This window comes from Cupressus sempervirens, chromosome 4 (assembly GCF_028749045.1).
Source record: "Cupressus sempervirens isolate cs-2001-9-10 chromosome 4, ASM2874904v1, whole genome shotgun sequence".
NCBI classification, from domain to species: Eukaryota; Viridiplantae; Streptophyta; class Pinopsida; order Cupressales; family Cupressaceae; genus Cupressus; species Cupressus sempervirens.
Genome location: NC_143121.1, coordinates 64,833,348 through 64,857,189, shown reverse-complemented (window position 1 = coordinate 64,857,189; position 23,842 = coordinate 64,833,348). Strand labels below are relative to the sequence as shown.

General features: G+C 34.7%; 1 pseudogene across 1 annotated transcript in view; it reads left to right on the top strand.

Annotated features, from left to right (window-relative positions):
* The window catches only part of LOC149559959 (protein LEAD-SENSITIVE 1 pseudogene), a 49,593-nt pseudogene extending 30,878 nt beyond the window's left edge, over positions 1 to 18,715 (top strand). The window contains exons 2-3 of the transcript XR_016364208.1: positions 17,592 to 18,290; positions 18,675 to 18,715. The product of XR_016364208.1 is annotated as a protein LEAD-SENSITIVE 1 pseudogene (transcript). The remainder of the gene's footprint in view (positions 1 to 17,591; positions 18,291 to 18,674) is intronic.
* Positions 18,716 to 23,842: the final 5,127 nt, after the last annotated feature.

Below are 23,842 nucleotides of genomic sequence, written 5' to 3'. Positions count from 1 at the left end.
AAGATTTGGCATGCAACTATGTAAAAGGATCTGTTCTGAATAGCCAACCGATCCATGATTTGATAGGTTTGCGCTTAATTTTTTGGGCTGGATATTGGGTCTTTAAATAGTGATCAGTTTTTGTTCATTTTTCTGGCATCCACCATTTCTGCGGTATCCACAATCAACCTTGACCTATTGTAGCTACTTCTGGCGGACAATCTCAACTTATCACAGCTACTTCTGGCAACTTCAAGTTCATGTTTTTCATTTTTTTGTTTTATGTTTTTGAAAGCATTTTTCTATATTCAAAAAACAATATCTTGTCATCTGTGTGAAAAGAATGCATCACTGTCCTGCTGCATAGTAGCAACCTCAAAGGCATTGTAGTTATTCACAATTGAATTCAAAAGTGTTTCACTTGGCTTCTGTTTTGTTCAAATCACACATCCTACCCAATCCCATAGAGTTCATCACAGATCTTTTCCTCGATCTAGAGAATTATATTGATATTACAGGTTATAGGCATGTGAAGGTGATGCCCCATTCTTGGTTGGGCACTCTGCATACAAATCTGATTCCGACACCTATGGTCTAGGTCTCTGTTTGGTCTCCCTTGCCCGCTCACCCACCTGATCTCACTAAGATTTTTGCCTTCACTATCATCACGAATAATTCATCACATGCCTCCTCCAAATGAGTGCCTTAAGAGTACCTTTCATGGACTATGAGTTCCTCATTTTATATATTATTTTATCTGTAGACTTAGACCCAGTATTATCGGTTATAAAATAATTCATTTTCTGAATCTATCATTCCCTCAAAATTGCCCTCAACTCTGCCACACACAAACCTTGGAGCCCTAATGTTTTCCCCCTCCATGCCTCCACGTCTGCCATGAATTCAAAGTCCATTTCCAGCCTCTTCTTGAACCCTTCAAAGGTCCCACCTTCTCCACCATCACTAGCAATTTTATCAACCATTCCATGTCTTTGGTATTTCAGGAAGGCTTTTTCACACACTGCATAGTACATGGATAATTGTTATGTATATAGCAAAAAAGAAAAATCCTGTTTAATCTACGATTTAGACAACATAGTTGTGGAATACTCACATTAGAATTTACAATAAGTAATATCTCAGGATCCAATGTCCCTAGTTTCTCCACTAGAATGCAATACGTTAATGATCATGCACTCTCCTCTCTTCTCTATTACAACCATCCTTTCAAAGTGAGCTAAGCTGCCGACTAGCCCTCTCTTGGCCTAGCTACTCAAGAACCACCCAAATAGTTGACCTAGCTCATGTGCCTCTGATCTGCATAGATTTGATAGGCCTTGGATCTGTTATGACTAGTTTCTCTACACTCCTCAGTTTTACTGCATAACTGTCTCGAAGCGCCTATGACATCAGGATATGGGCTCCACTTAGATCCCCAGTCCTCCAATAATTGTGGAGCATGCAAAGTGGCATTGTATTAAAAAAACTTATATCGCTTCATCTGTATAAACATTTACATTTTATTATTATTTGTTTTTTGTATATGTAAGACAATATTCGTTATATGGTATGCTGATCACCGATGATGGATGAGGAGAGGGCCACTATTATTGTTATAAAATTTAATTCTTTTGCATCTAGATTAATTCACTTCTGGGGAAAGCATCATATATTCAATTTTTTATTTGCTAAGATATGAATAGCATATTACACATCATTAAGGTCGCCTTATAAAACATAATAAAATTGATGCAAAATGAAATGAAATGACGACCATTTATAATAGTCCAATCTGAAGAGAAGCTGTGATGGAAGAAAATAAAGCAGCAGTTGCAACGAGGAAGCATATTAATTAATGGAGGAGAAGATTCTTTACAGTTGTTTCATGTTTCAGAGAGCTTTCTAGATCTACCACAGTTCTTGTTATCCTTGCAACACTTGTCCCCACCTTGATTGATTTTGAAGGACCATTTTTCTACTGACAAATGCTCTTAAAAGCCCTACCAAAATTTCTTATTCCTTTCCTGTTTAACAAGATGTCTACCATTTTTTAAAACCAGTTATGTCTTTTTCAGCTGCACTAACTATTTATGGCAAACATTACTCCTCGTCTAGGAATACACTTTGCATCACAAAACTTGTAGTTGAAGACATTAATTTTGGATTGCATATTCTTGGTATGCCTTCTTACCTCTATTCCTTTTGCACATGTACATTTTTTGCTTTCAATCTACGATACGCAATACAATTAACATTATTATAGTTTCCTACTTAGTAGACAACATGAATGGATCTTATATTACTTTGACTTCATAGCGTATATGAAAATGTGAAAGGACATTATTCGCCTTTGTATTCAACACATACATGACAACACACTTAATACAAGGAAGTATATATAAATAAGAGTCTCCAAGTATGCATCATTTTAGCATGAAGTTAAATTGATGTTACCTTCCATTTTCTTTGGCTTATATTCATAGTGGGAGGCCACTATAGTTACTAATTACTTTCCCTCCTACACTTCACCATAGACATTCTTTCAAACATGTCAAAGTGACCTACAACTACTCTTGTTCTACTATAACCACTATGTTCCCGTGCAAAGTGGTACCATAGTATATTGCTTAGGTGCACCCCTACTAATGTAATTTGGGCTATTAGGATATTGACAAACACATATTCCTCTAAATTTACATTCTTTTCTTTGACTTCTATGTTTGTAATTCTAAACAAGATAATGATAATCCCTATCTCATCTTAATGGGAAAATACAATCTCTTCAAGTTATGTCTCAAACTCTTACAGAAGATGCAATTAGACTTATCAACAATGACAACTTACATGTGCAACCACATCTCCAAGTCTTTGGCACTGCACTGTTTTGACAAGGAACTCAAGCAACAAATAGATACAAGTTAGAGCTCTCCGATGGCCTTCACTTACAAAAAGCAACCTTGTCAAGGAAGTTTAATGATCTTATAACTTAAGATAAGATCCAAAAAGGTTCTATAATACATGTCACCCACTATTCAATTCCCACCATTTGTGAGTCGAGGTAAGTCAACTTCTACTATGATTATATTTAATGAAACCCTTCTTGTTTTATTATGAAATTATGTGACCTTACTAATATTATTACTTTACCTACCTGTATAGGTGGATTGTAATCTCCAACCTAGAGGTTCTATGCACAGAACATGATATCATTGGTGTTCTTAACTTCTTATTCAAAGAGCCAGAGAAAAATGTAAAACGGTCTTTTGTTAGTCCATTGAGCACGGGGTCAAATGTTGAACACAGTGGCACATCAATACATATGACTTCTACTAAATTGATGTTTGGCTTTGATGCATCTCCATGGAAAAAATGTCAACTTTAATAATCACTCCATTTAAAAGTTTGAACCCATATCAAACAATGTGGACTATTAAAGGTCGTGTGATTGTGAAGAAGGATAAATACCAATTCAACTCAAAGAATTGGAATGGTCATATGTTCAATTTTGACATTATTGATACTAAAAAGATTGAAGTTCAGATAAATTGCTTCAATGATGTTGCAAACCTCCACTTTGAAAAAGTCCAAGTTGGGAGTGCCTACACATTGTGTGGTGGTACCATCAAATCTGCAAACAAGTTCTACAATAAGTTGAACAGTGATTTTGAAATCACTTTAAATGAAGATTCACAACTTTCTCTATGTGAAGATGACCTCTTAATTCCAACACTTCGATACACTTTTACACCTATCACACAGATTTTGAATAAAAATATTAATTCTACACTTGATCTCAAGATGATTGATGTTTCTACATCCACTATCAATATAACTTTGTGGGGATAGGCAGCAATGAAAGGTGCACAACTACAAGAAATGTATCGAAAAAAGTCAACTGTTCTTGTTGTAAAAATGGTCATGTGGCAGAATACAATGGTAGGGTTGTAAGCACACTTGCCACTTCATATTTACTTATAAACCCTGATATTGAAGAAGCCAACCAACTATAGTCTTGGTTTTCCAAACATGAGCATAATTGTCTTACACCAACGCCCACCCTACTAGATCCACTTCTAATTTTAGCACGGAAAACTATTACCATGATTGAAGATAAATGTCCAAATTCCTCAAAACCTCTCCAATGCATTCTCAAAGTGACCCTTGTTTTTTTTGTAAGGAGGAAATTTTGTTATCTAGCTTGTCCCCTTGTCATAGTAGGAAAGCAGTGTAAGAAAATGGTTGAACAAAATAGTGACTGCAAGTGATACTGCCCAAAGTGTCTCACCATGTTTTCAGGATGTGATTATAGATATGTACTTCAAGTCAATATCGAAGACCATACTGGAGTATTGTGGGCAATTGCTTTCGATGAAGCTACAACTGAACTCCTTGGTATGTCTGCAAAAGAACTCTATATGGTACAATTCAACGATGTTGAACTTGACTGTGCAAAGTTTGTCATATGCACTACTCAATACAACCAGTTCATAATTAGCCATGCAGGCAATTGGGCACACGGCTATACAAGAACTTGGTGGATGAAGTTTGTGCATCTATTCGAACAACTAGTGATAGTCAAATTACCATGCGAGCTTTGGAGAACATGCCCGTGGTGAAATCCATGGTTTATGAGGTTATGAATCCTGTGTCATTTCAATACTGGAAAACCAACAATCTCGTGATGGTCTTTTTAGGGTCAAGAAAGGGGAACTTCTTAGATCCTCAAGTTTTTGAGTCTGACAAGGATTTCATGCTTTAACAATTCATGAGTGAACTGGGGCAAGAGGTGCTCTACAATGTGTTCTCATGCAACGACCCTAACAAAAAGACCACTATTTGAACAACAACAGTGCATTGGGAAGGATTTCGTAATTATGATTGCATCTCATTGCAGAGTTGCTTTCGTAGTATGATTCCCTTGCAAAAACCATTGTCTTTATAGTCCCATGGTTTGGCAATGCATCTTCTTACACAGAGTTACAAGATCTCCTGTGCCCAAAACATTCTACTTTTGCCTTAGATGTAACAACCAATTGCAAAGAAGTTATTATCCTCAAAAATATTGAAAGATTAGGGAAATGTCATGTCAACGCTGTTGTAATGGAGAACAAAACTCTCAACTGAGAAGAAAAAAGGAAATACTGTCGATGAGCAACACATATGTGTACGACTGAGATGAATCACATGGTTGTACTTTTTGTTTACAGATTAGATTTACACAAAATGGAATCAATAGAGTTATTATTCCTATGAGAAATTAAATGCCAAATAGCTTGAAGGCATACACTCCTTGAAATAGTTATCATTCCCTAGAAAGTAAGCTCTCCCCTTCAAAATAATGCCTTGTTTGTTAGGCTAAACACTCTAGGAAGGAATTAAGTTAGAATGTTGGTTACCATTGAAATGAGAGCCTTGAAGCTTTACTGGGTTCTTGCTATTCACCTATGACATGATTCTCACCTCATTCAATAATTGTTCATTATTTTTACTATCGTCCAATTTGGACCCCTCTAATGCAACTGTTGTGTTGCCTTCTTGGTTTTCTTTGTATTCTTCACTGGAATTGCTTGTGTCCATTTGACATGATGCTTGAAAGAAGTTTCCTATTCTGGACTACAATTATTGTAGGATATACACAAAATGGATTTGATGAAAAATCTTAAGAAATATCCAAACAAGCAAGTGTAAACCCAAATGCTACAACCTTTTCCACAACCCTTCTTGTGTATGCTAAAATGGGAGATTTCAATTAGGGAATGGACATCCATCAAAGCATAAAGAATAGAGGAGTTTTGTAAAATGTTGTTGCAACTACTTTGGTAGGCATGTATACAACATGTGGAAGAATGGAGAAGGCACATGAACTGTTTGAAAAAATGCCTCAAACATATGTCATCTCATTAAATGGAATGATTTTGTTGTTGATGAAAGAAGTCAAGAAAATGCAGTTGGAAGGCATAAGGGTAGATTCTGTAACCCATATTGGCATCCCTTGCCCATACGAAAATGGGAGCTTCAAAATAGTGGTATTTGTCAAAGCATAAAGGAGAGAGAGGAATGTTGTCACATATTTTAGTTGTAACTCTCTTGCTAGATATAAATTCAAATTTGAGAGTAAAAATGACATAGGAAAATTTGGTCACGGTGCCTGAAAGAAATGTGTTTTTATGGATTGTATTGGTCACAGGTTACTCTCAAAATGGATTGGATAAAAAGGCTTTAGAATCTATTAGGAAAATACAATTGTCAGGTGTAAAGTCAAATTCCACAACTTCCCACCTGTGCCTCATTAAATGGGATGAATCAACAAACTTTGTGTTGTGGAAAGTAATATCTTTCTTTTCAAGATCAAGGAAATGTGTATTAAAAGTACTACTCAACCATAAAATGTAAGCATTGTATAAATACATGATGAAGTATACAACTAAGATATATAGATAAATGTGACTTTTATATATGTAATCATGTGTCTACTTCATTCAATGTAATATACATTTTGCCTAGTGTATATCGTCTTACAACAAAGATGGTGATAAGTGTAAGTTTGCATTTTCAAGAATGTATCAAAAAAATTTAGTTATTAAAATTTTTTAGTACAAAATCAAAGCATAGTATGAATGTATGACATAATACATGACTAAGATAGATAGGGAAAATGCAAACATTTGTATATGAAAGCATATGTCTATTTCATTCAATGCAACATATTTTTCGTATAATTTTGTGACAAGTATATTTGTTCGCAATGATTGTGATAGTATGTGCGAGTCTTCATCTTGAAGCATATATTGAGTACAAAATGATCATATTCAAGCATTATTCTCTTAACATTACAAATACCATAGTTTTAAGCACTATTTGTTAGTGGAGGCTCATTTAAAATTATCGATTCCATACTCATAGATATAAATAGCAGAAGAAATGGGGGAATAAATATGGAGATGTAGAGATATAGATGAAAGGGAGATCTAGAAATATATAGGAAGAATTGATCGTAATCAAACGTAGGCCATAATTAACATATGATAATTCACTTCACATGCATGCTTAAAATTTGTAATTGCAAAACATAGTCAAATTTAATGCATAACAAGCATATTAAAACTCCCTTGACATATTTAAAGGTTCATAAAATGGAACAGGGTCAAATATAACCCATAATCAATTGTGTACAACTTTTCTCAAACTCTTGAGAGAGAGAGAGAGAACTGGGGGGGTATGGAAGATATTAATATAAAGAAGAGAGAATGAAATAGGGAGAGATAGAAGATAGATTGATGGAGAGAAAATTATATATAGAGAGGATGAGGGGGATCATAACAAAAGGACGAATATTTAGTAGATCTTCCATATCTATTTGGTGTACCCATTGCACACTAAGGTGCGATTGCTAGTTATGATTTGGAGTAAATATTTGTCATTTTTCTAAAGTATGTTAAGATTAGGGTTTTTGCAATGCTCAAGGTGGGCCCATGATTAGAAGAGCACCATTTTTGCAAGGACTTTAGTCCCATATTCATCAATTACAATTTTCCTATTTATATAGCTCAGTGCCCAAAGGATAGTGTGAGCATAGGCTCACATGGTTACAAAAGGCTTCTTGTGTATTGGTGTTGTAGTTTGTGGTGCTTTGCAAGTGACTTGTCAGAGGTTGGTGTAGTGTGCTTGTCGGTGTAGTTACTCGCTTGCTCATCATCTATCGTGCTCTTGTGGACCCCCACATTTTTGCTTGAAGTTGACTAGTTGCCTTCGTTTTTAGCCAAGTTGGTTATTTTTTTATATTGGAGCATATCTTGAGCCTCTGGTATCTTCTGCACTCTATGTGTTGTTGGAACTTGGAAAGTTCTTTTTGATATTGTTTGACTTGGTATTCCCAAAGTCATTCAAGGATTTGTGTTTCTTTCCTTGTAATTCCTTTCTTCCTTAATGTTTTATTGACTTGTCATTTTAGAATTCCTCGTTCTATAAAAATTTCACTTTTCATTTTATAGGTTCCTAAATCTTTTAAGGATTTTTATTTCCAAAACTTGAAGTTTCACAAGGAATTTTATTCTCAAACTTACAATTTAATCATTTTTTTTGGGGCAAATGGCATAAATCCTGATATATTATTAATATATAATAGTTTACTAATTATGTGAAGAAAGGCTCTTATCAACCAGTTTTTCAAAAATCCTTCCACCAAACTATACAATCTTCAGCCTACACTCTCAAGTTTAACCAGAACCAACAACAAACAAACAGGCTCAAAAACCTTCTAACAAAATGAAAACTCCAGATTGGTAATAACCCAATCTGTTATCAAAGTACTTCCCATAACTAAACAAACATGAAAAGCTGCAATAAAATTAGCTATTCATTAAAGCTGACCATAAGTAAAATCAATGCAAAAAGTGTTAGAAGAAGCAAAATAGGATGCGAGGTGAACATTTTATTCTTCTATTCTATCCTCAAGGCGTAGTTGCACTTCTACCCCTGGCTCGGCATGAAGTGGTTGGTTACTAGCACTCCCGTTATCATAAACATCCTCTTGCATAGCCATAAACATCCTCTTGCATAGCCATGTCATCTAAAACTAGAACAGGAAGTGGGTCATCGAGCAAGTGATCACATTGAATCAGAATAAAAAGAGCACTCACTTTGGAACAAATTTGTTGCACCAATGCTGCCCCCAAAGCTCCCTGGTGCCTATGCAAGGCATTTCTAATGAAACACAAATTCTGAGTCTCTAGGGAAAGTTTAATGTTATCATGTACAACAAACGTATGCATGACCATTGGACGGAGAAACCAGAGGAAACAAACCTCTCACATGAGCATCTCCCTTCCAAAAACCATTGTTTTGAGCTGCTAAGAGAAAAGATTCATCAAAGATGACACACTGCCTAATCACTTTCCCAACAATAAATTCTAGGGCAGAGAAAGACTATAGCAAATCTAAAGCATTTTACAAGAACATAGCTAGCACATGATGTGTGAAAATAATCCTTCTTGGCATCCGTGACAAAACCTCTTCAGCAATGATGCATCTTACATTTCGCCTGCACTGGCCACTTTGCATATTGAACATGGCATTGCAATTCTTATCTGTTATCTGCCATGCAAAAGGTCTCTCCCCTGCAACCAGAGGAATTAGAACATGTTAGTTTCATGGGCAATACTCCATGTGGCATTTTTGACAGCTCTCACAATTAAACAATCTCTGGCATCTGCTTCTTCAGAAAATGACACACAACTACTCATTGCAAATGACACGTAATGCCCACAAAATTGTTTCTTGAAATTGAAGACCAAGGTGAGGACTACAGGGAATAATTTCTATTGTGCAATCAATCCTGTCATTTGGTACTTGTTTGCCAAATTCATATCCTCTATCATCAAAGCATAAACAAGTTAGTAGTATGGAATGTTTGCAAATGCTTTCACAAGGATCCAAAAGCCTGCTTTATCATTCACCAAATTTGGTGAAGCACATTCAAACATTCTTGCATGCAAGATTGTCACATTCACATGTGAGTGATGCAATGGAGTTGTGGGGATCCAACTTTCCCTCCCCATATCTTTAGCCGATGATATCACATCACATTATTTTTTTGAAAAAGACTTGCCCCATCATGTTTTGGTGAAGGCAATAAAATGATGTGTCCTTCTGAATCAATTTGAGAGTTTGCATTATACAAGGAATTTCATATTGAATTTTGGATTTTGTCTTTATTTAAGGACTTTTTAGTCTCACCTTGCAATTCACTATCCTCTTAAAGACAACTTCACTTTGGTGGGCAAAAATTTCCTATGCTCCAGAGAGTTTTGGGGACTTAGACATTGTAGGAGATCAGGCATGTTTTTGGTACAGGTATGGTTCTGGGCCAATTTTTTGGGGATGGCAGGGGACAGCTATCATAAAAAATAGGAGAATACACACACACACATAGAAAGAGAGAGAGATCTCTATGAACTATTAACTGTCAATTAGTAACTACAAAGTTAATATAAGCTCTATGGGAAATAAAATAATGCTTTAATTATGTCCATTTCACCTTTGCCTGTTGTTTTACCTGTGGATCCACCTCTTCATTGCCACTAGAAATGAGCCTCAATCATTATGGAATCAGCCACATAGAAGTGGTTCACCACCGGCAAAAAACAGACCAGTGGTTGGACTTATGCCAATAAAACTTCATTTTTCCATGGACTCTTGAGAATCATTAAAAGAACCTGATAGATGGCTGGGGAAGCCTAAAAGCCCAAGCGCACAAAATTAGACTTCAGACCTTCTGGACCATTTGATCAAAGTAATCCAATGATAAGTGGGAATGGGCTTGCGGCTTGTATACAAACCAAGAAACCTTCAGATGCAGGAATCAGTTGTAAAGAACGAAGGCAGCCATAAATCTAAACTAGCACTCAACTATGAGATATAGCCAATTAACAAAGCGAGTTTGGGATCAAGATAAGGAACATGAAACAATGAACATGCAAGATTGTCTTATATTTTTGTATTGCAGTGCACTAAGAATCTAAGGGGGGCCATGGGAAAAGGATAGAAAATGTGAGAAATGCTGATTAGGGATAATAAATCTAAATTAGCATTCAACTATGAGATATAGCCAATTAACAAAGCGAGTGTGGGATCGAGATAAGGAACATGAAACAATGAACATGCAAGATTGTCTTATATTTTTGTATTACAGTGCACTAAGAATCTAAGGGGGGCCACGGGAAAAGGATAGAAAATGTGAGAAATGCTGATTAGGGATATTGTGTTTTTAAAATTCTTAACACAAGCTTTGATGGAGGCTATTGATTATTACCAATTGTTGTTGTTGTTCATACAACATAGGTGATCCGTTCAGAGCATGCATTCTTGGTTCCCAAACCAATTTCTGGTTTGTTCCATCCACAAATAGTAGGTTGCTTCCAAATAGGATTACATAGTTCCACTATCCACTTCTTCCGATTTCTATCTAACGAATTTGTTTTTTAGCCTGGTCACTACATATCCAAATACATATGATAATCTCCAACTTCTATCCTGGGTGCAAATTTTTATAATTGATCAGTGTACATTTCATGAACTAATTCAAGCTTGTAAGCATTTTCTCCAACCTGCTCTAAGATGGCGATGTAGAAGTCAGTGGCTGTGACAGAGATGTTTATACCTGTTGCTGAGAATTCTCTGTCATGATGGCTGACGGTATATCTTCAAGCTGCTGTTCCTGTAGCCGTTCCTTACTGTATGTGAGGCTTTCCATCTTTGGGTTCCAGCAGAAGCAGTCTTCCTTCGGTGTCTCTTTTGGGCATGAGCTAGAGCATTTTCGCTGCTCTATGTTCTCCTTATTTATCATATGGTGTGATATTATTCTATTTCTTCAGTTTGTGATTTGGATCTCTCCTGGCACCATGTGCGATGACATGGCATCATGAGCATGCAAAATTCTAATGATGGCAGTTATCAATATTCTTTGAGCATTGGTTATACCATGGAGGCGTTGGTTCATCCTCCTAATTGCCTCAGTGGTTTCTTAACTCCCGTCTATGAGTATTCATGGAGTCTATTGGTATTGTATGCCGTTTCAGTATTATTGCAAGAAAAGACAAAAGAGAGTCCTTGTTTTGTTGTGTCAATAGTGCAGAAGTTTTACCTTTGTATACGTCAGCTTTGATTTTCATCTGGGTAATATTTTTCTTTTGTGTATCGTGAGCTGGTAGCTTGGTAGGGTATTGTGAGCTGCTAGCTTGGCTGTGTATCAAGAGGTGGCATTGTGGTTGTGTGCTAAGTTTTAGTGATACTGTCATATGTCTATGAGAAAGAATCAAAAGGGAGTATTGAAGATAGAGACAATCATGTATGTGCATTCTGAGATTTTTCATGATCTCAGAGTGTGCAGTTGAAGGTTCTTTTAAGTGTTTGAACTCTGAAGCATTCATCTATCATTGATAATAAGGGAAATATCTTTGCTTCGGTATTATGATTATTTAGGAAGTAATATTTGTGATTCACTTCTTAAGTAGAAAAATCTGCTGTAGGATGTGTATCTCATGTTTCATAATTGCTCTGTTCATGATCATGTATGATCATGATTGTAAAAGAGGCATTTGTGTTGTCAAAAGGATCTGTGAGATATTTATAGCTTATGATATCTGTGTATTTACATAGCTAAAGCAATCAAACTGTAAAATGGCTTATTGATTGTCTGATAAGAGTTATCAATCATAAGCATGAGAATATTTTAATTGTGCTGAGCACACATTAAAGGGTCTATATTTTGTGGGGCTGGGTTTTTCATCCTCAAGTGGAGGAGGGTTTTCCCAGGAAAATATTTGTGGTCTCTGTTATTGTGATTTCAGTTTATTGCAATCTATATATTCTGGTTAAAATCTGAACAGGCAATTAGCCTATAACAATATATCCAAGATTTTTGTGGGTATTTTCATTCTCATCCTTGCCTGCCCTTTTTTCCTGATTTGTTGTGAGCTTTTGCAATTAGATGGCTGTTTCATGGGGTTTTCTGCTGCATTAGGATAACAATAACATCTTAACTCTGATACTTTGGATAATGGTTAATTTTGCATTTCTATTGAAGTTCATTGTTTATTATCCAATGGTTTGATCTTTTGGAGTATTTGCAGAGTATCCAAAAGCTTTATTCTAGTTGCCAATTTTGGACAAAAGCAAACAACCATTCACAAGCATCTATATTAAAAATTCAATTGTATGAATCAGATAGATTGGATAAGAAAACCTATTTATGTCCAACAAAAGACCACATAGGGTCAAAGGGACTGCCAAATACATCAAACAGGGGCCAGTCCGCAACAGGGACACCAAACGGTGCCCTAAGAAGAAAGCAACAACTGCAATAAAAACAGAGAGAAGGGCCCAATGGAAAGGAATTCCTTCCGAATCCAATTAAGGGTTCCAAACAGCTGTGAAGAACTTCCTAACAGCTGAGAGAGAAGGGGGCAATAGACAAGAGATACACTAAAATTTTACCAAGCCTCTCAGTCTTCAGTCCTAGCTCAGTATCCAGTCCAGAGAGAGCTTAGTCAATGAAGGCACTCAGATATGCAGGGGGGGAATATCTGGATCAATAGCTTCACTTCATTGTGTTCGAAAGGACTGTTTGGAATCAATGACTACGACTTCCCTAAAAAAGTCAATCATCAATTGTCCATTGGTTCTTCTATGGAAACTTCACAAATAAATTATTTGCCGGTAAGACTAGAGTTCTAGAAAATTGCAAACAAATGATTAGTGGTAATTGTAAAGGATACCGATTCGTCCTGCTGGAGGTTGGAGGCGGAGGCAAAAGCTTCTGGGTGTGGATTTTGGCGCGGATGCATACAAAAGCTGGCTGGAAGCCACTCTCGGCCAGCTTCCTACTAACATCATGACACATCATATCTTTATATTATTTTTCTATTATCCCTATTGGGGATATTACAATATCATATTATTTTAAATATTTTTATTGAGAAATAATTCTCATTTTTTGGTATAAACTTTGGTTTGATTGCTCGACTGAAGGATATCTCTTCAATCAAAATTTCCCTGGAACTTGCAGCTGGCTTTGTCTGCTGGTATTACGCAGTGGAGGATTCAGATATAGTATTTCTATCCAATTTCAACACAGCGACATGTCCCTTGGAATTTGGATTAGGGTGTTCATTATGAAAAGTCTGAGCCTTTTTACCACTTGAGCTCATCCTAGTTATTATTTTATCATATGTTCACTAGCTTACATTTCTTTGAGATATATGCTAGTAATAAAAATTGAAGTATGTGGAATGCATGCAAAAATAACCTGGGAAGAGCATAGACATATGAAAAAATAATTTGCTGATTTGCGCTGGAATCGTAAAAATAACCTGGGATGTAAAAACAATTTGCTGATTTGCACTGGATTCGTGAACATAGATGTTTTTTAATATGTATTGGTGAACTTACGAGCTATCAAATGTTTTAATTTTGTATGTGTATGCATCCGCTTACCCCCCTAAGAAAAACCACACACCTGCGCATCTGGATCCGCATCCGAATCGGTAACCTAGAAAAAATACTACAACGTGGAAAGGGTTCTACATATTCTGATCCATTCAAAATACTCAAAATAGCTTTAGAGTATTGCACTTGTGGTAGAGAATGTTCAATCTCAGAAGTCCGCAAGCTGTTGTTAAGGAATAGTAGCCAAATGGCATTTTCATTTTGAACTTCAGAGGGTAAACCTATAGACAATAATAATTGATGATGTTTGATAGCTTCAGTCAAATAAACCTATATATAATGATATATGAGATATAATTTATATATATGTGTGTTCTTTATATTGAGATATAAGGTCATTGTTATATGAGAAAATTTATAAAAAAAATAATAAATAAATAAATAAATAAATAAATAAATAAATAAATAAATAAATAAATATATATATATATATATGGGATTAAATTTGTTATTATTATTAGTTATCTGATTAATGAATAGACATGGGACATGGCCTATTCTCTATATATATAAATCTAAGAGGATGTCGCATTTGGAATGCACACCTAATAAGGTAGTGCTTAATACATTTGCAGGAGGTCTGAAAAACCAACATGGTATTAAAGCCAGACTGTGAATGTAAGAAAGCAAAATTAAAGACGAAGAATTTAGAAGAGGTACTAATACCAACCACACACAGTTTGAAATCACCCAGGAGAGACGATAGAGTAATTCCTACTTTGCTACTGTAAACTTCCAATTGGGAGTAAGGAAATATTCAAGTGAGCACCAAAAAAAGGAAGGAATGGTCCGCAATAGTATGAATGAAAATATAGAGGAGAACGTAGAGACAATACGCCAGGCATCATGGATAAAATAGGCGAGTGAATGGACAAAATATACAAAATGAGAAAGTTTAGTCAAGTCGACAAGGCGTTAAGGAACAATAAATATATGTGCAGTAGCATCATCATGAAGGGATTATTATTCAATAATAATACTATTGACATCCATACGCAGACCGAACGTGGTCCAAGGCAGCCACACTTTTCATAGTCTTTGTTTGAAAAATGAATCCTCCACTCTATTCCTATCTTCTATTTTCTACGATATGTAATAAGCACTCTATCTCAGTTGCTATGAAAGAAAGTCAACAATAAGTATAGGAACAATATTTGAGAGGGTCACTAGAGTTACCAATATAAACAATACTTTGTATGCATGTTTAAATATAACATGCACAATCCATCGAATCAGCATATGTATAGGCGGACGGTTCTTACAAATATGATTACAAACAATAATTTACTTTTGCCACCGGGCTTATAATGAGATAGAGGATAATAGGCTTGAACTCATATACTGATAATGACAAAAACAAAAAGGGAGCCACCTTGTCCCATAGAAAATGAAGAATATGTGACCGCAAGGAAGAATGGACAGTTATTGAATAAATATATCCGTGCATGGAAGAGTGACTGTTAGTAAGGAGAACAATATCCTTCCCCCATTAATCACAGAATTCAATTTGTGTTGCAACAAGGTGCCATCTTCTGAAAATGAATTTTTCGCTAGTCAAAATGAAGATAGAAAATGAGTAGGCATGAAACTCAGTGGGCCCAAAGGGATTTAATAGTTGACGTGGAGTGAGAAGGATTCCATTAGAGTAAATGGAGAGAATCAAGATGGAAAGCTTCTCACTTTTTTGAGATTTGAAGTGATGGTTGAGCCAAGTAAATGCCTATTTCTTTCATTAGTGGACCTTTAGAAGAATATGTTAATTTAAGGGTATGCCACATTTTAAATACATATTGGGTATTGATTACTATTATTAAATATGTATGGGTTACTTATTATTTGAATAGAATTTTATGATCATATTTAGTTATTTGATAAGTAATAATATGTGAAAATATAGACTAAAGATACATACTTAGAAGATTGAACATATATATATATATATATATATATATATATATATATATATATATATATATATATATATATATATATATATATATATATATGTTCAAAGTATATATTTAAATTAGATTTTTATCTATATTACATTGAAATTATCATAATACAAAATTATGTTAATCTTTTTTTTATTCTTTTATTTCTCTATATACTATAAGAGCTATGTGCCTTGATCTTTTTCTCCAAGAACATTATTGCAGGAAGGGGGTAATTGAGATTCAAAGGGAACTTGACATTTCATTAGAGGCAACCTTGAAAGAGAGGGAGCAGATAGAGGATGTGATTCAGTCAACCTTCGGTGATCTCGATCTTATTGATTTAGAGAGAGTGAACCATGTTGAGATGGATTCTCTAGTGATCAATAAATTGTAGCAGTCAAGAGGACTGTGATTCATGAATATACCTTGTTGCTATGTGATTTTAATGGACCTACACTCTCTGTACATCATGAGGAAGTGACAACTTCCTAATGATGTCACTTGTATTTGCATAAGTTACTGTAAAGTGATGATCTTACAATAACTTGTATTATGAGCTTAAACAAATAGAGTATATGGTGAATGTTTTGCATCTCAACATTCTGGAAGGCCATTACTCAAATAGTACTTGGTGAATATCATTGATAATCTAGGAGGCCAATACGCTTGATATCAGATGTGATATCAAAACCTTTTGAGTACTTGGTGAATATTATTGATATTATGGGAGGCCAATACTCTTGATATCAGATGTGATATCAAACCTGTTTTGGGTACTTAGTGAATATCATTGATATTCTGGGAGGCCAATACTCTTGATATCATATGTGATATCAAACCTTATTTGGATACTTGGTGAATATCATATGTTGATATTTTGGAAGACCAATACTCATGATATCGAATGCGATATCAAATGGTGGAAATCTTCTGAGATATCCTTAAAATTGTTGTTTTTAATATTACGTTGAAGTAATATTTATTCTTATGTGTTTATCTTTCTAAGCTAAAAGGGAGTGTTGATGTTTGATAGCTTCAGTCAGATAAACCTATATATAATTTTATATGAGATATAATTTATATATGTATGTGTTCTTTATATTGAGATATAAGGTCATTGTTATATATATATATAAAATTTGTTATTATTATTAGTTATCTGATTAATGAATAGACATGTCTCATGAAGGGACATGTCTATTCATGGGCTACTCCCTATATATAAATATAAGAGGATGTTGCATTTGTAATACACATACCTAATAAGGCAGTGCTTAATACGTTGCAGCAGATCCGAAAAACCAACAAGAATAAGTAAGAAAGAATCAACAGAAATTAATTAGAATGTCCTTATGTCCACTAATACCTTTTAACTTGATTTAACACAACTTTTGTTTAAAACCTTGTAATTTTCTTTTAATCATGATACATTTTCTTATTTTTGTGATCAGTAATTACTCTTTGGGGTTGAAGCATGCTGCACACAGAATGTATGTGGTAGTTTACTCATTTTAAGCACAACATTTGTACTCAATAGCATGTAACATTATCCTTGAGGATTCAAATATACCTAGGTCTTCATTATGGAAACCCTGATAGTTGAACACGCTCATCCCCTTTGACCTTTCATGATGTGTTATCACATTATCCTTAATATGTAGTTTCTTGCAGGTATCTATATTGGGGACAATCAAGTCATTCATTTCATTCGAGGAAGATATGAAGAAGTGACAGGTAATGCTATGCTCAATATCTTGCTGTTAAGCTCAGGATCTTCTGAGAATAGCAACGGATGCCAAACATGCAATAATCAAGAAAAGAATGGTGGAGTAATATGTTCTTGTCTTGATTGTTTCCTTGCTGGAGGGAATTTATACAGATTTGAGTATGGTATCAAATCAGCCCTGTTTGTTGCAAAAGCTCAAGGAGGAACTTGCACACTTGCAGAGACAGACTCTATAGAGACAGTCATACATAGGGCAAAATGCTTGCTTGAGAGTGGATTTGGTTGCTATAACATTTTCAAAAACAATTGTGAAGACTTTTCCATTTATTTTAAGACTGGTTTGCTTGTAGTAGATGGAAGTGGGGTTGGTCCAAGTGGTCAAGCGGCATCAGTTATTAGTGTTTTTACTGCAGTCTTTTCATCTCCTCTGCGATTGTTGATTACAAGCACAACTGCTTTGAGTGCAATTGCAGGTGGTTTCTACTGTTTGAGTAGGTATGCAGCTGATATTGGCATTCGCAGGGATGTGATAAGAGTTCCAGTGGAGAGCTTGACAGTTAAAGTAAATCCAAGTGACACAAAAACTATAGCATTGATGAAAATATCTTTATTCCAGTGCCTTCTATTTAATCATGCCTTTCAAGGTTTGTTTAAAAAAATCAAGATAGCTCTTCTGCAGATTCACATAACATAAAGATTCTGTATGGTTCCTATTGGTGTACATCTATCAATTGTTTATGTACGACTCTACGAGTAAATATAAGGTTAATGGGAAAAATAATTCCCTTGTGAAAAGTTGTATTGGAAGGGTGTTATGTTAGTTGTCATATGTTTGTAATATGAATGATGTAATGCTAGCTTGGGTGGTTTTATAAGTGTTTTAGGTTTGTACATGAAGATTCCCAGATGATGGGTGGTAGTTTATTGAGTGGAGTGGTGTGCCTTTAAAAATGGCTTTTGTAAACATTCTAATGCATCCCCCCAAAATTGATATATAATTTTTCTGTTTCTTGATTCAATTTTTGTAGATCAATCTAGTGGTGCTAAAGCTTCCATGACTGGCCTGTGAGAGGCACATGGAAGACTCACTCTAATAATGACAAAGTCGATTTTATGGCATTAAAATTTTAGTAACCTTTCAACATGATCATTGATGGGAAGCAAGAAGATTACCTGTAATTTTTTTAGCAGTGCATCATTTTTTATCATCATATTTTAATGAGATTGGGTCCAATAAATGTGAATATGTCTGGCACAAAAACAATTTAACAACATGAAATATTCATTTTGTTTCTTGATAGGCAAAGCAATATAAGAAGTTTTTTGGACATTTTTGATATGTTTATGGATTGGGATTTCTGCCTGGCAAAATGTCATGCTATATTGCTACTTCTGCTCCATTTGTTGCTATTTCTGCCCTTTCACCTATTTAAATGATTTATTTCCAGCATGCAATACAATGTTCTGTAAAACTACATGTTGCTGGCCCTTTGCTTACAAATTCACTTGGTCTGATCTTCCCTCAACATTGCTACTAGCTGTAGCATGCTCAATAGTTGAAGTTATGTCACCTTTTTTTAACCCATTAAATGTAGCACAAATAAACATAAGAAAAGACAAAAAGAAAGCAGCTTGGCTTTCATATTATTGAAGTGAAATTTCAGTGTGCAAAGTTCCATCAATGTGAACTTGCTTCACAACCATGAATTTGATGCAAGCATGCCAACAAATCCTGACATTTCTAACACATACTCCTGCTCTTTACCTTTTCAGGCTTTCCCTCTCTTTGAAGTCCTCCACATCATTGCTATAGTTTGTTTTAGCTAGCTTCATTAGAAAAAGGGAAGCCAACAAAATTCCAAATAAATGCAAAACACTTTTTCTTTGACTAAACAACCCACCACACCTAAATAGGGAAGTCAAACTTGCTGCTTGAAGCATTTTGTCCAAAGCCAATAGTGAATTTGAGATGGGAATTGTCCTTCTCTTCATGGTGGGGTCCTCCAACTGCTACTTCAACCCCATTAGAACTTAGTTGCCAGATGTAACATTGAAGTCCTTGAAAGCTTAGAGAATACAATCAATTTTGTCATGCATGTTTGGAAGACAAAAGTAGACTAATGATAAATAGCTGTTTGGATTCAACCATGAATACATCATTTGTACAAAGAAGTCCTTATAAATCATAGTGAAAAACAACTCTTTACCCAACTTATCAACTACACAATACAAAATAGAAACCTAGCTATTTTATGTTCCATTTCCTTTTTATTCAATTGGTTAGACCATTGGGCGATGCTAAGAACATTTACATGTTTAATAATTTTTTCTTCATGGATTACCATTCTATTGATGTGAGATTTGTTCCACTACAACATGCAAAATCAAATACTTAATGTTTCAAGGAGAAACACCAAACCCTCAATCCTCTCTTGATATAAGGTCATCTCTCAAGCCAAGCTTGCAAAGTATGATCGTGAAATAACTTCAATGTTCCTTCTTAATCGTGGGCTTAACTCAATTTTATGATGTGATATGCTAGTTATCACAAAGGGATTTTTGGTATTTTTTCAAGGGCAATCAACTCTTGCACTCCCAAAGATTTTTCTACAAAGAAAATGTAGTTTGAATTTCTAACTTCTATTTCTACTTCCACTTATAGGTACGAATGAAAGGAATCATGAATGAACTTGGACTCTACTAGATGGAGTTTAACCAACGACTCCGCCCATTTAGTGCAAGTTTTATAGGAATACACAGATGGTTTTTCACATTGATATCCTCTCTCCAACCCCATCATGTGGATGCAAACCAAAGACTGAACACCAATTGAAGTTAAATGTTTTCATCCGCTCACCACACAGGGCACACTTACAATCAACAAGAGGCTAGTGGCTTGAATTTGTTTGCGTCAAACATCCACAATACTTTCATCCAACAAAATTATTTCAAGCATGAAAATAAATCTATTCCAAAGAAAAGATTTAGGAACTTGTGCAACACTTTAAAGCAATAATAAGTAATTCATCATGAAAAACCAACAATGAACTATCTACTACTTTGAAAGCATCATAGCAACAATTTAATCGAGTTTCTCCCTTAGCTAGCCTACTCTATTCTAGTTCTCTAATCCTACCCCTTAAACTAATGAATTACGAACGAGAAGACCTTGGCCTTTTATTGATGTCAATAACAATGAAGGGCCAAGATCATTTCAAGATCAAGAGTTGAGATTTCTTCCTAATAACCCTAATTGGGGTTGCCAAATTTACAACCAATTATATGAGGGCACCACATCGTGAGCCAGTAAGAAAATTACAACGATTCTTCCAACCAATAAGAAAATCTGACACTTGGCATGTTGTAATTGACTATGCTTGGAATTGGAATTTTTTGATTGGAGGAGATGACTTAGTAACACCTTGTCATTCTTATCTTGTTATTTAATAATTTGATGAAGAGAAAATATCTCTCAATACTCAACATTTCTAACTTTCTAAAGTTGATTAATTATTCCAAAAATCATTTTCTTGAGGGTGATCGTGATGTTTCATTTTCCCATATTGCTTTATCCTTTGCATCTTCTCCATCTCTTGGGAACTTTTTGCATGTCCTTGGCTTGAATTTGCACCTACAGCCTTGTGAACTTAATCTTAATCTTCATCTTCAAATTTGTCTTTGATAACCTTGATGTTTAATGCTTCTCATTTGAAATTTTCAAACTTGAATTCTTCTTCTAGCACCAACTTGGACTCTCGAGATCTCATCACTACTCCCTTTTTGATTTCGTGGCTTAGCTCCTAACACATTTCCTCGTGCCAAAACAAAATCCTTTTATTAGCCCTCTAAAATTAAAACTATTTAATTCGATTTCAGTTCAAATAACAGATTAGAGTTTATTAATTGGTAAATTAGTGAACTTTATTTCTAAAGATTTGAAAAGAGCCTTTTAATATTTTCTCTAAGCAAAGAAAATAAAAAAGGGTTAAATTGTATGTGTTAATTATATATCTATTTTGTCTCAAATTATACTTAGTAGCTTCTTTAAAAAAAAATTCAATTTAAAAGACAATCTAATTAAAATCCTCATGGCACCTAAGAGAAAAAAGTAGCTATAATTTTTTCATGATGTATCAATTATTTAATATAAGAAAATTAGAACTGAAAAAATAAACAAAGGATGAAAAATGATATTAAAAAAAAACAACCAACTATGACTTCCCCTTTTAATAATTTTCCACCTTAATAAAGAAAATCGAAAGAACCATTTTAAATTTCTTAATTTTTAAATACCACCAATCACCAATCTCCTAGGTCCTCTCTCTACTCAAAATTGTAAGTCAATTTTTTTTTAAAAAAGAGGGACTTTGTTGTGCATTTGGAGTTGTAAAATAAAATAATCCATCTCTCTTATATAGAAGATGCTAAGGGCGAAGCCTGAATCATCATAAAGGCCTGACCAACTTACCAAAACAAAAACAAATTAACTAAAACATAACCTTCTAAAATTATTAAATTGAAAAAAGGCCTTCTAAAGTTAATTAAAAATAAATAAATCTTTGGGTGAGCATAAACTTTGAGGTTGGGAGGACAACTAAATCCTCCGCTATTGAAATCCTTTGATGATTGCAATCTTCGTTCTCTTCTCGTACAAAACGAGGAGCAAAATTTTGGTTGTTGGGATGAGAAAATTCTCTCGACCTTGTGGAATCAACCTTTGGAGAGGAGTATTAGGTTGGGATACAAAGGAATTCACATTATTGAGAGGACATAATCCTTTGCACCTACTAGAATTTGATGGTGACAAAGGATTTTCCGAAAGTCTAACTCTGTACTTTAAGGAAAAATTGGCTATGACAAGAGGACTTCAAATGCTCTCCTAATCATACAATAGGAATGCAAAGAGAGGGTTCCCCATTTTGATGGGGCAGTGGTGTGGAAATGCACATCACATTCATTTATCCTCCTACCTCAAATTACCCATTTGCATGGAGATTGGGTAAAGTCACTAAGTAACATTTTTGATAGATGTAGTTTTAGTGTCATGTGTGATAGTTACTTGTTTTAGTATGGTCATTGCGATTTCTATTTCAAGTAAATGGTGTTGCCTTTGAAAGTGGTTGTGATTCCTTTGGTTTCCCTACTTCTGAGATTTGTTGAAAAGTATTGACGTGGCAAGTGGTACATCATTATGTTTTTGATCCCTTCATTGATAAGGGTAGGTAGGTCTTTTGATCAATCTGCAAGTGGTTTCTTTTTTTATAGTAGGCATTTGAAAAGGTAATGATGTAGTCAAGTAGTTGTTGCATTACTTGTATGTGTTCCCATTGTTTGTTGGTATTGCTAGGTAGTATGTGTTGCTACAAGAACAAAATAATTGCCACAATGGTCATTTTAGTTGGGCACTGACTTATCTTTGTCACATTGCAAATGGCTAGTGTTAACACCCAAGAATGCACCCTAGAAGCTTGAACCCTAGTATCAATTGCAATATTGAGTTATCCTTTAGTGTACAACTTGGAAGAAAAATATAACTCTCTAGAATAGGTTGGTTGCCTATGAAAATAGGTTTGATGCACTATGAAGAAATTGATCCTAATGCCAAATTTCTAATTAAGACAAGAAAAGGAAAATAAATGTTTAAGGATGAAATGATGGCGATAAAGCAATATGTATAATACACTCCCAACTTGCCTTAGAAGCACAAGACAATCTTTAGAATTGACAATTAATTGCACTAACTCGATTATAATAACCCAAAGAGGTAAAATATGAAGAGATGTACAATAAAAAGATGTACAAGAATTGTAAATTAAAAATTGGTGTATAATCAAATGTTGCCAATTTTAAACTAATAAACATCGAAATATGACAATAATTGCATTGAAATTTGAACATTAACACTAGTGTGTAAAACTTTTGAACTTTGGAAGCAAACCAACAAGAAAACTATAGAAAAAAGGGCTTAAATCAATCACAGTTATATTGACCATGCAATAACATTGGGGGAATATAGAAATAAAATCTTATGATTCTATGCAATAAAAACATAATTTAATGTTGCATGATTACTTGATATTTGAAAGGTAATATAATGAATGAAAAGTTAACTTAATTGATGGTAACATTGGATTTATTCATATGGGTACTCATTATGTGGAAATTAAAAACTTAACGTTGGGAAGCAAGTTAGTTT